At 46.3% G+C, this 16551-nt stretch overlaps 1 protein-coding gene and 1 long non-coding RNA gene across 3 annotated transcripts in view; one reads left to right on the top strand and one right to left on the bottom strand.

Annotated features, from left to right (window-relative positions):
- CUEDC1 (CUE domain containing 1) overlaps window positions 1-8290 on the bottom strand; it is a 56546-nt gene extending 48256 nt beyond the window's left edge. Inside the window, exon 1 of one of the 2 annotated variants that reach the window (XM_082200836.1) lies at window positions 8070-8290. The gene's annotated coding sequence lies outside the window, so the exon portion shown is untranslated. Of the gene's footprint in view, window positions 1-7863; window positions 8014-8069 lie in introns of those variants that run through there. The other variant, XM_082200837.1, reaches the window with a different exon arrangement.
- Window positions 6679-13656, top strand: LOC309519730. Its single transcript, XR_014213986.1, has 3 exons — window positions 6679-7596; window positions 12092-12194; window positions 12897-13656. It is a non-coding gene; the product is annotated as an uncharacterized lncRNA (long non-coding RNA).
- Window positions 13657-16551: the final 2895 nt, after the last annotated feature.

Here is a 16551-nt window from a genome sequence, read left to right as displayed (position 1 = left end):
GGGTCCAATTACGACCACATAGAGATCTCTGGATGTCCGGCTGCCATCTCCCTCTGGCTGGTATCTCCAGCTTTCTTAAATAAATAAGCCCTTCTGCTTACCTACTCATTATCCCACCTTTTCCCCCAAGGAGTGCATGGCCCATCCCACCCCCTCAGATAATTACTACAATGACTCTGTGAGGGAGGTTCAGAGGCTGTGACTGACTTCAAGGTCACCCAGTGAACTTCATGGCCGAGTGGGGATTTGAACCCTGATCTCCCAGGTCATAGTCCAACACTCTAACTGCTGCACCACACTGCCTTCCTACAGCACTTCCCATTCAGTAGGTGGGTGGCACAGTGATTCTCTGGGCTTTTCCCTGCCCTCCGCCTCCTTTTTGGGCACCACGGACAAATTTCCGAAAGAGGAGGTCAAGGTTAAGTTTTTGGACCTGTTTCTGGACTCGCACCATAGCAGAACTGGAAAACGCCCATCTTTTGCTCCCTCAACCAGCATGGGGGTGCAAAACTGGGACATTTGGGATTGGGTGGAGAAGAAGGGGCACCTTCTGCCAATTCGGGCTGTCCCAAATAATTTGGGACACTTGTGGGGTCTGTGGTAAAGGTGGGCACAACTAGACATCCGTTTATTTTAGCTTACCTAGCAAAGGTTCAGGTTAAGGGAAGGAATGTAGATTCCCCCAGAGAACACCAGGGCTTTCAAAATTCCCTAGGCTAGGGATGGGCACTCCAAATATTGATTCTATTCCAACCAGCATGGCCAGTAGTCAGAGTAGTCAGAATTGGCAGGGGTTATAATCCAGCAACCTCTGGAGGGCAACAGGTTCCCCAGATTCCCTGCCCCAGACCATTCATTCTGCCCCAGCCCTCTTTTAGAATTTGAGCAGCGCAATCAATAGAGGCCTTCCGATTGCTCAGTCCCTCTGTGACAGCCCAGCAGCCCAACCAATCATCGTTAAGAGGTCTCAACAACACCATTGCCACCCCGAAAGTCCTTTGCTGAATGCACAAAGGCTATCTTGAAAGGCCATCCGCAGGCCTCAACAACAAAGCGTCCGCTTCCGTTACCTATGACAACCCGACTGCGTGCTTAGCTAATTAGATTTTAAATTAAAAATCTTGCAAGGGAGATTTGAGATGCTGGAAGAACAGAGGATAATAACTCCCCCAACACGGAGCCAGGAAACTAATAGCCAGCCCAGGATTTAGAGGCAGGAGGAGGAGGAAGTCATTTTGTTGCGGTAAATGAAGGAACACCTTTTAATTTATTTTGGATTTAGGACATTAGCTCTTGAGCCATTACAATAAGCATCAGGCGGCAAAGCCGTGCAGCGGAAAAGACTGCAAATACCCAAGAGCAGACGTCCCAGAAATGCACTGATGTGGCCTCAGAGAAATGGCTGTGTCTGTATTTGCTCAACTTCATGAGCTTCAGAGGACATAAATGCACCAATTTCAAAAGCTATTTGGACTGCTCCCTAAATTGGTTTTCTTTTACTAAATCCTGCCTGCTGTATCTATATCTTAACAAATAATTTAACAACAACAACAACAACAACAACAACAACAACAGTATATTTGTACCCCACCCATCTGACTGGGTTGCCCCAGCCACTCTGGGCAGTTTCCAGCATATATAAAAACATAACAAAACATTAAACCTTAAAAAGCTTCCCTATACAGGGCTGCCTTCAGATGTTTCCTAAATGTTATGTAATTCCTTAACATCTGATAGGAGGGCGTTCCACAGGGTGGGTGCCACTGCTGAGAAGGCCCTCTGCCTAGTTCCCTGTAGCTTCACTTCTCACAGCATGGGACCCGCCAGAAGGCCCTTGGTGCTGGATCTCAGTGTCCGTGCTGAATGATGGGGGTGGAGACGCTCCTTCAGGTATACAGGGCCGAGGCCACTTTAAAGGTCAGCACCAACACTTTGAATTGTGCTCGGAAATGTACTGGGAGCCAATGTAGGTCTTTCAGGACTGGTGTTATGTGGTCTTGGCGGCCGCTCCCAGTCTGGCTGCCGCATTCTGGAATAATTGTAGTTTCTGAGTCACCTTCTAAGGTAGCCCCACACAGAGCGCATTGCAGTAGTCCAAGTGGGAGATAACCAGTGCATGCACCACTCTGGCGAGACAGTCTGTGGGCAGGTAGGGTCTCAGCCTGTGTACCAGATGGAGCTGATAAACAGCTGCCCTGGACACAGAATTGACCTGCGCCTCCATGGGCAGTTATGAGTCCAGAATGACTCCCAGACCTGGTCCTTCAGGGGCACAGTTATGCCATTCAGGACCAGGGTGTCCCCCCACACCTGCTGGCCCCCCGTCCCTAAAAACAGTACTACTGTCTTGTCGGGATTCAACTTCAATCCATTAGCCGCCATCCATCCCATTTCTCCACCACTGGATTCTGATAGTTTTCCCATTTAAAAAAACACCACAGGGTTGATTTGGAAAATACCAACCAATAACGCAATGCTGAGCTTCCTCAGTCCTCTGCCCCAACAATCCTCCAAGCACTTTATCACATGCAAGTTTTACTTATGTAATCAGATGTGCTGAGCCCTGGCTGGTGGTGCCATTGGACTCCAGCTCCCATCAGTCCAGCCAGCATGCACAATGGTGTTTATCTCGTTCCTTGCCTGGGTAGCATGCAGCCGGGACATTTTGCACATGGGTTACCACACTGGTGCACCCAGTGGCAATTTTGATTCTCCTGCTTACAAAGAGGATTCAGCCATGGCTTTCATCCCTTACCCTTTAAAGCCCTTCATGGCCTAGGACCCTCGTACCTACGGGACCGCCTCTCCCGGTATGCCCCACGGAGAGCCTCAAGGTCCATAAAGAGCAACACCCTAGTGGTCCCGGGCCCTAAGGAAGTTAGATTGGCTTCAACCAGAGCCAGGGTCTTTTCAGCACTGGCCCCAACTTGGTGGAACGCTCTGCCTCATGAGACCAGGGCCCTGCAGGATCTGATTTCTTTCCGCAGGGCCTGTAAGACAGAGTTGTTCCGCCTGGCCTTTGGCTTGGAGCCAATTTGATTCCCTCTCCCTCTTTCTTTTTCCTTTTTCCTTTCTCCTCCTGTGATGAGGCTGCATTTTTAATATTTTAATGTTTCAATATTTTAATTGTTGTATTTTAATCTTGTTTTTAAATTGTATTCATTCAGCTTGTTTTTATTATTGCTTGTTAGCCGCCCTGAGCCCAGCCTTGGCTGGGGAGGGCGGGGTAAAAATAAGAATAATAATAATCATTATTATTATTATTACCACAGTTCTCCTTGGTGTCCAGTGTGATTTAAATATGGGGATGTTGCCACCTAAGAAACACCCCCACTGTCTTACATAGGGCTTACTCTCAGGAAGGTGTACAGAGGATCGCAGCCTCCACTTCAGATCTCCATCAGACAGATAGAACTGGTTGGCCCACTCTTTCACCACTCATTTTAAGTCTTCTTCTGCTCCGTTCAAGGTCTGAACTTGAACTTCAGCCGATCTCCTCTCTCTGATTTGCTGAGCTTTCGCAAGGTGCTCTGAGGTTAGACCTAGCAGCTCAGTTCTTGCAAAGCTTGATTCCCGCTTCTCTTCGACGGCATAGCGACCAAACACTTGGTAGCATCCGAGATTAAAGAGACCAAGAGGAAAACAAAATACAAGGAGGTGAGGAAGATTCAGGAAGTGAAGTGGAAGCAGTTTCTGCCCACACACAGACACCTCTCCCAGGCCAGTTTTCACCAGCACATCTGGAGGGCTGCAAATCTATATATTACTGCAGTATTAGATGGCATCTGGAAAATGTACTCTTTACATTAAGAGGCGAAGAGAAGGTATGTTCCGAGTTGGAAACATTTGCAGACTTTAATCCAAAGCCGAGTTATTGTCAGCCCACAGGAATGTAAAATTCTTTATTAACAAAGGGAAATAAACCACATCGTTTTAGAAAACAGACATCTGTGATCCAGGCTGTCAGCAAGCAGTTCCCAAATTAATTTCGATACACTAAGAGACATTGAGGACACAGGGATCAAATTCATAGGCTAAGTCCATGCATTTGTCCCACTCACTGGCTTCCACAACACACCTAGATCTCGAGCCTGCTCAAAGATGCTTCAGAGCTGGAACCCAGTTCCAGGCATATTCACTCAGAAGTCTCCCAGCATTCAGTGGGGCCTGTTCCAAGGAAAGCACGCCCAGGATAATAGCAAACCAACAATAAACTATTAAATGGGCTTTCATGCTGGAAGGCACAGTCCCATTACTTGGGAGGGGGTGGTATTCTAACCTGTGCCAATCATATCACAATAATTATGGGTCTTTTAAAAAGTAACCACAGCAAATGCTCTTAAAGCATGCTGTTTCTGGGAAATTTAAATTGGCAATTTAACTCCCAGGGTATCAAAAAAACCCAACCCTGGCCTTTGCATCACCTTTGTGCCTTCCAGATGTTTTCAACTACAACTTCTATCAGCTCTAGCTGAATAGTCAGGGATGATGGGAGTTGTAGCCTAGCGACATCTGAAGGTCGCCAGATTGGGAAAAATATGCTTTAAACCTTGATTATCTTTTCTCTTTGCCCCCACCACCTCCCAAAATCTGAAATGCTGCCCTGTGATCAAACCCCACTTTTAAAAGATGCTCATTGGCACCAGAAGGGCAGAATGCAGGTGGTCGCAACTGGGCATGCACCAGTTGCAAAACACGCCAGAGGAATTTTGAGCACTGCACAGAAGGATGACAACACTCAAGTGGGTCTGTAGGCGAAGAAGCTCACCTTTCAGAGACCTATGCAAAATGAGTAATAAAAAATAGGTCAAGATGTTTTACAAGTTTAAAGAACTATTCAGATATTGTTTTATCCATTGGTGAATTTATGCAAATTTAGTTAATCAACCAACCAAAATTCATACAATCAGCCAACTAAGGTTTCTTTAATTGGGTCACTAATAAACGGGAGCAGTTGATGTACAGAACACAGGATGAAATATATAGTCTAGTAGCCTCATCCCTTGTATTGCTCGGAGTAGTTACAATCAGTGCAATTTCGAAAGGTTCAGCCCACCATCTTGATTCAAAGTGATGTTCAGTTGTATCCAAACACAGGCAAAAACCTGCTCATGGATCTCAGGAATCATCACACAAATTTTGATTATATTTTAAGAGATGTCCGAATGCATAGCTAACAGGCAGCTGTCCAAATACATAGCAGATTTACGGTGCAATCCTATACATGTCTGCTAAGCCCTGTTGAATTCAAGTGTGTACAGGATTGCAGAGCCTGAATAATTCTATTCCAGGAGGAAGATCGTATTTCGTTTTGTATTCATTTCCCACCTTCATATTTAAACTTTATTCCACATTTTGGAATTGCATCTGCATCTAATTAAATATATTCTGTTAAGGTGTTGCACAAAAGAATGGAACATAAAATCACTTCTGTGTGGTAGAATCAAGGTACCAGTAATATCTTTCAGATGCCTGCAACTAAGCCTATCAAATTGCTCCTTCTAAAATATTTTATCTGCCCAAGTCAGAGAGGTGCTGTGAGAAAGATGAGAGGGTCAAAGTTAATAAACTGATCTTGGAAAACCTGTGGTCTGCCCAATTCTACAAAGAACAGCAACAAGGAAAAGGACATCGGTGACATCACCAGCCAATAAACCAATCCATGGTCTCTGCCACCTTCCTTATTTGCAAGTTTCAAAATTCCAAGCAGATTTCAAGCATTTCCATCCTTGGATGGGCATGTCATCAACAGCTATCAATGAAATAAAATCCTGTCACAACAGTTAACAATGAAAACTCCCAGGCAACATCCAAACCATCAAAATGACTTTGACAGAAGAAGGAAGATTCTTCTCAGAAACATCCTTCCCATAGAAAAGCGCTTTCTGCATTTATTTCCTTGTGCTGGGAACTGTCTGTGCCATTTTACCTGGCAGACAATGTGGTCAGCGATGCTTCTGCATCAATTCTCAGGTGGGGAGCAAGACTCCAACTGGCCAAGAGTGAGCCAGACAATGAGAACCAAATCTTTTCAATCATAACAGTGCGGCTCGGAAACTCGGAAACAATCTGACAGTTCAGTCACTTCCAACTTCAGCCCAAGAACCCAATGAAACCTAGTAGACCACCAGTGGATCCCACACAGCAAACTTTCTGCTACCTTTTTTGTCGAATTGGAGCGTTTGAGAGACACTAGTGGATGCTTTTACCTGCACAAAGGTAGCCAATTTCCCATGCCACTCAAGCAATAGCATTTATGTGACAAAGTAGAGACAGATTTCAGAAATGGAACTGCATTGGTGTGTATCAAAATTGAAGAAACTAATAAACTAATAAACCAGCCATAACTAGGTCCTGTTTATTACAACTGATAGCCCACCATTCAGGATACAGAACCTCTCATTTTTCTTTTTTAACCAAGCACTGGCATTACATAGTAGAGTAAAATCAGTTCATCTTACCTCCCACAAGAACTATGTAGCCTTAAACAAGCCATTCTTTCTCTGCCTCAGTTATGCCCTCTGCAAGGTGGAGATAATACCATAGGCATACCTGACAGGGGTGTCACGTGGATTACAATAATACATTATTGGCAGCATCAGAACACTCCAGTTCAATGCAAACACTTATTACTATTACTATATTTAATTTTTAATTCTTTTAATTGCTTTTTTTAAACTGCTGCACTCTTCAAAGGTGTTTGCTTTGCTTTTTTTATACATGGATGCTTATTTCAATGTTTCAGTCGAATTGTTTTATTGTGCATTCTTATTTACACGCCATTATATTATTTTGTAATTGGTTTTATACTTGTAAGTTGATTAAAAGGTGTGTTTGGCAATTAAGCAGTATATATATTCATTCATGAGAATACTGCGGATTATTACTACTATGATGCTGAACTTGGAAGAAATTTGAGAGAGAAAGTGAAACAAATGTGCAACTATTGTGGAATGGAGGTGGGAAAGTAGATTATTTGGGAGAGGGGCTGTGAGAAGAGGAGAGAGAAATAGCAGAAATACAATTCCAGGACCAGTTCCTCCTAAATAATGAGCGTTGGGGAAAGAGAGGAGGTCCCAAACCTCTCCAAAGCAGCCTTCCAGCGCCTCATTATGCAAACAAGAAGTAAACTTTGAAAGGTAGGTGTCAAAACAACAACGAATCAACTCCCAACTCTTCCTTGATTCCCATCTCACATCAGCCATGCTTGCCAGCTTCCCTCTCTCTCTGCCCCCTCCCAAAGCAAAGCTCATTTTGCTTAAAAACACACCCATACACACCCCTTTTTGCCCCTTTACACCGGGCTAGACGCTCTTATCTGCGCCCTCCAAACCACACGCCCCTCGCAGTTGAAATAAGGGGGTGGCGGCAAAAGGAGGTGGGGAACATGACCGCCTGGAGGAGAAGGAAGAAGCGCAGGGACACCAGCCAACCCACCCGCCTCCAATCCGCCAGGTCCTTCTAGGAGCGAGGAACCGAAAGCAGAGCCGAGAACGCGCCTCGTTAGAGGAGAGGGCCCTCCGACGGCGCAAAGGGAGAGGGAGGCGAGAGGCACCGCGGGCTCCAAAACAGGCCGCTATGGAGGGGAGACGCGGGGTAGGTGGGTGGGCTGGAAAGTCAGCTGCTACAGCTTTCGGAAACCCGGGTAGGAACGGCCGCCGCGTTTCGGGGCTGGGGTTCCCAACCCCCTTTATTTCCCTTTTCCCGCGGGGAGGGTCTCTAAGCGAACGCTCGGCGCGCGCAAAAAGGGAAGCTGCGGAAAGTAGCCACAATTCCGTCCCCGGCGTTCCAAAAGGCTCCTCGGCGTTCCAAAGGGGCCCCTCCCCCCGCCCCGCTCCCCACCCCCAACGTTCCAAAGCTTACCCGCGCCACTCGAGGAGGGCTCGGAAGGGAGACGCGCGACACCGCTGGGCTGCCGGGGAAAGAAGCAGGATAGGGCTAGCCGAAGATATGGGTAGGGAGAGCGCGCTGGGTGTTGCAAGGATCCTCCTGCCGCCGCCGACCCCTCCCCTGTAGGAGAAGAGCTACGCCCGCTTCTCCCTCCCCGCTCGCTCCCCCGGTCTACCTACGTTAGTTCCCTCGCAGTTGTTCCTCCTCCGTATCCAAGACCTTGGAGAGGGGGGGGGCAGGTTGGTCGCTCCTTTTAATGTATGCTGGTGTGGCCGCTCGCTGGATCGCCTCTCCCTCCCCGATGGTCACACCGATCCATTGCAAACACAGGAGGGCAACGTAACGGCGGGCGAAGCTGCCTTTCTCTCTGCCTCCCTTAGCCCCCCCACCTTTTCCCCTCCCCAAGCCTAGCGGCCGGTTGTTTGAAACGCAGCTGTGTAACACACCCCTCCTCCCCGTAGGAAGGCCGCCTCGCCACAAGTGGCACAGATTTGAGGAGGAAAGCGGGGGGGGGGGAGACCGAGGGTGTCGAGAACACGGCGGGGGGGGGGGGAGAGAGAAAGAGGAGGGGCTCACAAAGGACAAGAGCAGCTCCCAAATTTGGCCGGGAGTTTGCTTTCCCCCTAATTTCCCTTGCTATTGGGGTTCTTCAGACCCAAGACGTGGTGGCCCCGGTCCGTCACGCGCGGGTCCACATGGCATGAGGACCCGAGCAGCACATTATATCAAATTGCGACTCCTCAGTATTGCGCTCCCGGGCTAAGAGACAAGCTCAACAAGTATACGACCAATATAATAATAATAATAATAACAATAATAATAATAACAACAACAACAACGTTTCAGACAGTGCTGCAAGTAATTGGTAGGTGGGCAAAACTCAGTGTTACTCTGCGTAGACCCATTAAAATTAATAGACCCAAGTGACTCGTGTTCATTATTTTCAGTAGAGTGATGTAGCAAACTGGCATTGGCTACAACCCATAACCCAACATTTTGAAAAAAATAAAAAAACTCATTTCCCATGTGTTTTTACTAACAAGCAACATTAAAATACCGAGACCTCCCCCGAGGTAGCAACTGGTTTAAGCTCCTGCCACAGAGTCAGGCCCTTAGTGCACGCAGCTCACTGACTGACAGTGGTTTCCCAGGGTTTCAGGGAAGGGACATTAACAGCCTGACCTGGAGAGGCTGGGGATTGAACCTGGGACCTTTTGCAAGCAAAGCAGATGCTCCACCTCTGAGAGATGTCCCTCCCAATAAGATGTCGGGTCCACCCAACCCTCCTAGTGGGCCTAGTTGGCTTAGAAGACCAAGGCAGTAACATTAAATGCAGTAATGAGGTGCCTGTTGATTCAGGGGGAGGGCAAATCTGTGCCCAGTGTGTTGCGGGACATCTTCAGGAGAAGAAAAGGCTAAGGAGTAAACCCTCCAGGAGTAAATCTGGAATGGAGTCCCTAAGACGGTTGGGTGGTGCCTTGTCCTCCTGCTTCTGGCAACTCCTGGTCCTAAATGACTTTCTCTGCTTTCCTTTGGACCACATCAGCAAGGCCAAGAGAGGTCTCTTGTTATCTGGGCAGCCCAGGACCTCCAGACACTCTGTCCAGGCTTGCACCCCGGAGAGGTCACTTTGGTGCTGCAAATGCAGAAGACGACACCAGTTGGAGCCTCTAGACCAGGCACTCAAGGGTAGCCCCATTGCACTGCAATAATGGAGTCTTGAGGCTATCAGTGCTCAGCCTGGATAGTTCAGTTGGTTAGAGCATGGTGCTGATGACGCCAAGGTTGCAGGTTCGATCCCCGTAGGGGACAGATGCATATTCCTGCATTGCAGCCGATTGAACTTAGATGATCTGCTGGGTCCCTTCCTGATTCTATGAATCACCGTGGCCTCAACTATCCTTGTCCAAGAATGGCCATAATTGATACACCAGCTGTGGTAGGTAAAAGGCAATCCTAGCCACTGGGCCTCTAGTGACAAAAATTCAGGAGAACACCGACTCGGGAACCTCCAATCTATAGCACTTCAGTCTTCCCAGGGTTCAGGATCAGTTTACTGGGCCCCATCCAGTCTGCCACTTTGCCCAGACCATGGTCCAGATCAGTGTTTCCCAAACTTGGGTCTCCAGCTGCTTTTGAACTACGGTTCCCATCATCCCTGACCACTGGTTCTGCTAGCTGGGGTGACAGGAATTGTAGTCCAAAAAATCTGGACACCCAAGTTTGTGAAACACTGGTCCCGATGGTGCACAGCCTCTCCTGACTGAGATGTTCTGGAGAAGCAGAGCTGTGGGTCACCAGAACAGTGATGACACTTCCCCCAAACTCCAGTCTGCCTCCTGTAGAGACAGGTGCTTTCCCCCTTCTCCAAAACAACCAGTCCACAGAACATAATGAGCATGACAAAACCAGAGAAGACTAGCATTGCCAGCTCAGGCTGATGGAAATTGTAGTCCAGAGCATCTGCAGGGCTTCAGGTCCAACATACCCACCTTTCAGATCACGTGTGATAGGTGTGATTTTTAAGGACATAGGAAGCTGTCTTATACCAAGCTAAAATGATCAACCGTCTGATCCTGTATAAGGCAATCTCATGCAAACTAGGATTGATGAGTCAGGCCTAGTCAGTCTCGCCTTCCTCCCATTCATCACTAGGTACCCAACCATTCTAGACGGGCAAAGCCCTACTTGTGTCACCTGGGCTGGTATTTTTAGCATCCAATAGCACACTTTGCAAGGTAGCATCCATAAATAGAGCACCATCTCATCTGCCCCAAAGAAACAAACAAAAAAACTCAGTTACTATCCTTTATTAACACATATTAAACCTCAGGTTCCTCTCAAGTGCTTTGCAATCTGAACTGGGGGGAGGGGGTTGCCCCAGGTTCAGTCTACCCTCAGCCAGCACCCCACCTAGCTAAATACGCCATTGGGGGTGAGGCCAAGCTTTTGGAAGGTTGCAGCACCCGCTGTGGTCGCAGAGACTGATACGGGAGAGACATGTTTTGTTGCAGCTGGGGCAGATGAAGGCATCCAGTTGTGCTGCTGCAGATGCACCAGGGCGTTTCCCCTCTCTGCCTTCCTCCCAGCAGTCATTTCTCCTCTGCTCACAACCTGACTGCCTATCTCCAGGCACTGTGGTTGTCTGCAAGGGATTCCCAGATGGCAGAGTTGGTGTTGCTAGCTGCCACATCATGTGCCAGCTGCAGACATCTTTGTAACACGGTTGGTCTGCCAACTGGCCTGGTGCTGAAAGCCAGCTGCCCATAGACCACGTCCTTGGGGATTCTGCCATCTTCCATACTGTGGACATGACGAAGCCAGCATAGACAAAGCTGAGACACTAAAACCAGCCAAGGGGGTGGCACTGGTTGTCAGCTTCCTCCTCCTCCTCTGGGTTTATTTGTGTCCTTCAATTACATTCAGTGTGGTGTAGTGGTTAAGAGCAATAGACTCGTAATCTGGTGAACTGGGTTTGCTTCCCCGCTCCTCCACATGCAGCTGCTGGGTGACCTTGGGCTAGTCATACTTCTCTGAAGTCTCTCAGCCCCACTCACCTCACAGAGTGTTTGTTGTGGGGGAGGAAGGGAAAGGAGAACGTTAGCCGCTTTGAGACTCCTTCGGGTAGTGATAAAGCGGCATATCAAATCCAAACTCTTCTTATTCTTCATGCTTCTTGCTTGTCTGGAGAGAGATGTACATGTATGTAGCTAGGCTGTAGCCTACTGTACAAGGGCAACAATCACATCCAGTGCCCCACCTGGTCCATCAGGGCAAATTGGGGCACTGTTCCGCCAAGCTCAGCGTGCCCTCAGCCAGACCTCACCTGCCTACCTGCTGCAAACCAGTCGAGGGGGTGGCAGTGCCAACTTCTCCTCAGTAGCAGTGTTGCCTTTGGAGAACTCGGCAAGGAGAGTGGAGGCAAAATTCACTGGCTCCAACTCTACCCGCCGTTGGCTCTGACTCCACCTACTGTTGGCCTCCCTGCATTCCAGCCCACCTGTCCCAGTGGGCCACACTCACCATTGGTTTGTGCCCATTAGGGAAATTGGGCTGAAATCTCCACCCCCACCCTGTACTAGGGATTAAGCACTGTGAAACAGTGGCTCATATACCCAGGATTGCACTGCTAGACAAATAAATCGGACCAAATAAAAAAATAAAAAACAAGTGCCTGTTACTGTATTTATATCGTCTGCAGGATCAACACAACTTTAATGATGGGGGGAAATGGAGCTGAAGTCTGGAACCGAAATAAAGAGCTATTACTCATCTTTAGGATATGACTGTCAAATGCCCAAAAGGTACTTCCTTTGTTTTTCTTTTTAAAGAACAGTTATTCCTATGAATCATGGTTAGCCTGTGGCCAGCTATAATTACTCAAATGTTCACTCACCCAGTGATCCATCCTCTGGAGTGCTGTGCATGTCATTTTCTGTCTGACATGCAGAATATTCCACGTTTTGCATTTGTGGATTTTTGTCTGGCTTTCAAGCCATTTTATTATAAATGGGAGGAGGGCAAAGTGCACTTTTACAATCAGGCAGGGGTTTTTTTGTTTTTTAAAAACCAACACTGCTATTTGCCTAGCGCCAATGACTTTTTATCATTTCAAGCTGGCTTTGAAGTACAGCCAGCAAATGATTGCTAAAATATTAATCATCCAGTCTTGTTTCAAAGCGTAGGTCAGAGAGAAGGCATGGAGCTTGATAGAACTGTAGTAAAGTGAATTGACAACACAGCTAACAATACAAAACCCAGAATTTTAAAAAAAACTAGACATCAACAGGACTATTGACAAGAGTTTTAGATCAGATGAGCCGGGCCTGAAACAAAACATTGCACTGTATCCTCATCCCATAACAGAAGTGCTCGTGTTCAGACTGTCAGCCAGCCAGCCAGCCGCTCCATACTTGAGACTCTTATGTATTTGGGAAAGTTTATTGCTTGTCTGTCCTGTTTGCCTCCTATGTGTTCTGACACCACTCAATCTATCACCATCTCAGAACAAGGGTTCCTGAGGAGGCAGGGGCAATCTTTGCTGATGTTTGGATGCCAAGACCATTTTGAATCAAGATGGACCAAAACATGACTTTGGCAAAACTTCGTAACATTGGCTTGCCGGGTCCAAACTCACGTATTACACTATCCATTTATAAATCACAATATATTTTTGCTTTTTAAAGAATTGCCTGGCAGCATCAGGCACTCCCCACTTGTGTACTATCTATTTTGGAAAGCCATTTGTTCTTTGGTCTGTCCACTCTGTGGGTCCTGATGCTGGTTATCATCGCTAAACTCAGCAGGAGAGTTCCCGAGGTCGTGGCAGCAGTCGATACTGGTATGGCAGACACCATTTTGAATCAAGATGGAAGACTGAACTGACACTATGGGGTGACTTCACTCATTTTTGGCGATAGGCTTGTCCACCTCTCACTGTATCACCACCAAACTCAACATGAGTGTCCCCGAAGTGGAGGCAGCGCTCTTCGTCCAAGTTTGCATGCAGGGTGCCAATTTGAATAAACATGGCACACCAAAACATGACTTTGGTGTGACTTCACCCAATTTGGTGTGACAGGCCCAAACTGCAGTGAGAGTTTGCCTTAGCTTTGGGTCGACTAGCTTCAAGTATTACAGCCAAAAGCTTGGTAAAATTGTTCATGGAGTTTGTTTGCTAAAAGCAAAGAATTTTAAAAAAATAATTTTTATACACTGTTTGGTATTTCTAATATAAAGCAATTAATAAAGTCTGTAAATAATAAATCTTGAGTAAGCAGATTCCTGTTTCAGAGGAACACCCACTTTTGACTCCAATCCTGCTGGCACTCAACTGCTAAGTTATACATCTCTATGACAGCCAACTGCATCCAGTCTTGACACAAAATATTTATTATTTTCTTGAGCTTTCACACATTTCAGTAAATAATGCTTAAAAAATAAACTTAAGTTTATCAACCAACCAGTATTTTAATTAAGCCTACAGGCATCAGGTCTTTGCATAGACTTAAAATTTAAAAAATGAGCCTCCCAGATTAAATTTAAGGTGGCTGTAATTACCTACAATCCCCAAAATGGCCTGGGTCCAGCTTATCAAAGAGATTTCCTCCACCCCTACATTTCCCCCAAAAACAGTAACCCAAGGAAGTCACGACTACAAGACCACAAACATTTCAAAATGCTCCTCTGGTGAATGAGGTTGGCAGTCAGACATACATCCATATCATACATACAGTGGTACCTCGGTTTAAGAACAGTCTGGTTTTAAGAACAATTTAGTTTACAAACTCCGCAAAACCGGAAATATTGTCTTGGTTTGAGAACTTTACCTTGGCCTAAGAACAGAATCCAAACAGTGGAAGGGCACTGGCGGCGGGAGGCCTCATTAGGGAAAGCGCTCCTCCGTTTAAGAACGGTTTTGGTTTAAGGATGGACTACCGGAATGGATTAAGTCCGTAAACTGAAGTACCACTGTATTTAAAGGACACTTGTACCATTAAGTCACAGCTTCTCCAAAAGAACTGGTTAAGGGTGCCAATGGTACGGTAGCTGTGAAACCCTGACTTCCTTCACAGATACAATTCCCAGAATGGTTTATCCATTTGTCTTCTCAGGGAACTCTGGAAATTCTAACTCAGTGTGCCAGTGTGGTGTAGTGGTTAAGAGCGGTAGTCACGTAATCTGGGAAACCGGGTTCGTGTCTGCGCTCCTCCACATGCAGCTGCTGGGTGACCTTGGGCCAGTCACACTTCTGTGAAGTCTCTCAGCCCCACTCACCTCACAGAGTGTTTGTTGTGGGGGAGGAAGGGAAAGGAGAATGTTAGCCGCTTTGAGACTCCTGAAGGGGAGTGAAAGGCGGGATATCAAATCCAAACTCTTCTTCTTCTTCTTCTTCATAAGGGTGATAGGGGTTTCCTAGCAACTCTCAGCACCTTTACCTAACCACATGCCAGGGTACTTTGGGGGGAAACTACGACTGTTTAAAGTGACATGAGAGTGCTGGATGTGTGCCAGCTCAATTAATGTAGGTGTGGGGAGCCAAACAGAGGAAGCAATGGAATGGGAAGGAAGCCCTCTGCAAGAGATCAGTTCAGACTTCTGGAAAGAGCTCTGACCCTCTCCTGACAGCCAGCTGGACAGAAGAAATATTATTTTAAAAAACCTTGCCTCACCCAACCTGCAATTTCCAACCATCTGTTGTAGTACTGCTGTTTGGAGCAACAGGAAACAGGAACTGTCTCTGGGTGGCCCACTTTATTATTATTAATTAAATTTCTACACCACCACTCATATGTGGATCACAAGGTGGTTTACAATAAAAAAAACACCTGAAACAGTGGCAGTAGAACTTACCTGCTGAGGATGCTTCCTGCTTTCTAGGTGGATGAATGACTACTTTGAGCTTGCAAAACACAGGCAGTGAACTCTTTAAGAGTTACATACACACAAACTATTTGGGATGCATTAAGTTTGTAGGAGCACGGTGCTGCAGAATTCCATACGTAATTCATCCATTAAAACCAACACATCAACCTGGTTGGTCCTTATATACAACCTTCTATATGTATTCATTACCTACAATGTGTAGGAAAGGCTCTTGACAGGACCATTGACCAGGAACACCTACACAAGTGTTCTTACTGGGTGATCGCCAACTCTGGAGCCCTCCCCCTTTCTACATCTATGTATGTATGGGGTGTTATGTTTAAGCAAACTGCAAGCAGCTGTGGTTTGATTCACCACCTTACCAAATCACATATCCAGACAATGGATTGGGTGCAAAGAACTGTGAGTGAAGGAGGATAAAATGGATTGGTAACATTCCATGAATTATCGTGCAAGAGCTAACAGAGAATGACTTATCTCCTCTGCACAGAGCCACTATACATCAGGAGTACAGTAATAACATACGTTGATGCAAGGAAACTTGTGGCTGGGTGGGGGAGTTCATGAAAAGAGCTTGTGTGTAGTCTTTCATTCTTCTGTAAAACAGGAAACAGTTCTTCCAGGGCAGGGAGGCATTCCCACTAATGGAAGAGGGTTTTTTGATGGTTTCGCTCCAATCAATGGTTACCTCTTCTGTATAGAACAGGCAAGACATACAGATCAAAATCTTTAAATGAGCACATATGCATCCCTGGAACAATGCACTTTTGCAAGTGATCGCAAGGTTTGCAAGCTGCCTCATGCACTGATCTTGACAAAAATAGAAAAAGGAACAGTGCATAAATACAAATACTGTACGGCAATGCACACATAACTACGACGTCTCTACATTTCTGTTTATTGAGACAAACTAATTAAAAGGCACAAACATGGGGCATATGTTTACATGACATTATAACAAACATATACATTAAAAGTGTAGGAATGTGTTCTCTTTCTGCTACACAGGAAGTTCCTAAGCTTTTATATATACAAAAGTTGTACAATTTGATGTCCTAAGGTACAAAAGATCATTTATAAAATTATTTTACACTAAGTTCTATTATTCCCCCCCTTTTTTTTTACTATGTAGTCCAAGCCCCTAGAATTGTTTTCACATAATCTGGGCATCCGTCTCTTGACCCCAGACGTATGCCTCAAAAGTACGGAATATGTTGCTTTTACAACGACACGATGGGTATTAACACAAAAAAAAACCACACCAGTGGGCTTGAC

Source organism: Podarcis vaucheri, assembly GCF_965113315.1.
Source record: "Podarcis vaucheri genome assembly, chromosome: 15".
NCBI classification, from domain to species: Eukaryota; Metazoa; Chordata; class Lepidosauria; order Squamata; family Lacertidae; genus Podarcis; species Podarcis vaucheri.
Note: the sequence above shows the minus strand (reverse complement) of the source record. Positions and strands in the feature narration are given on the sequence as shown.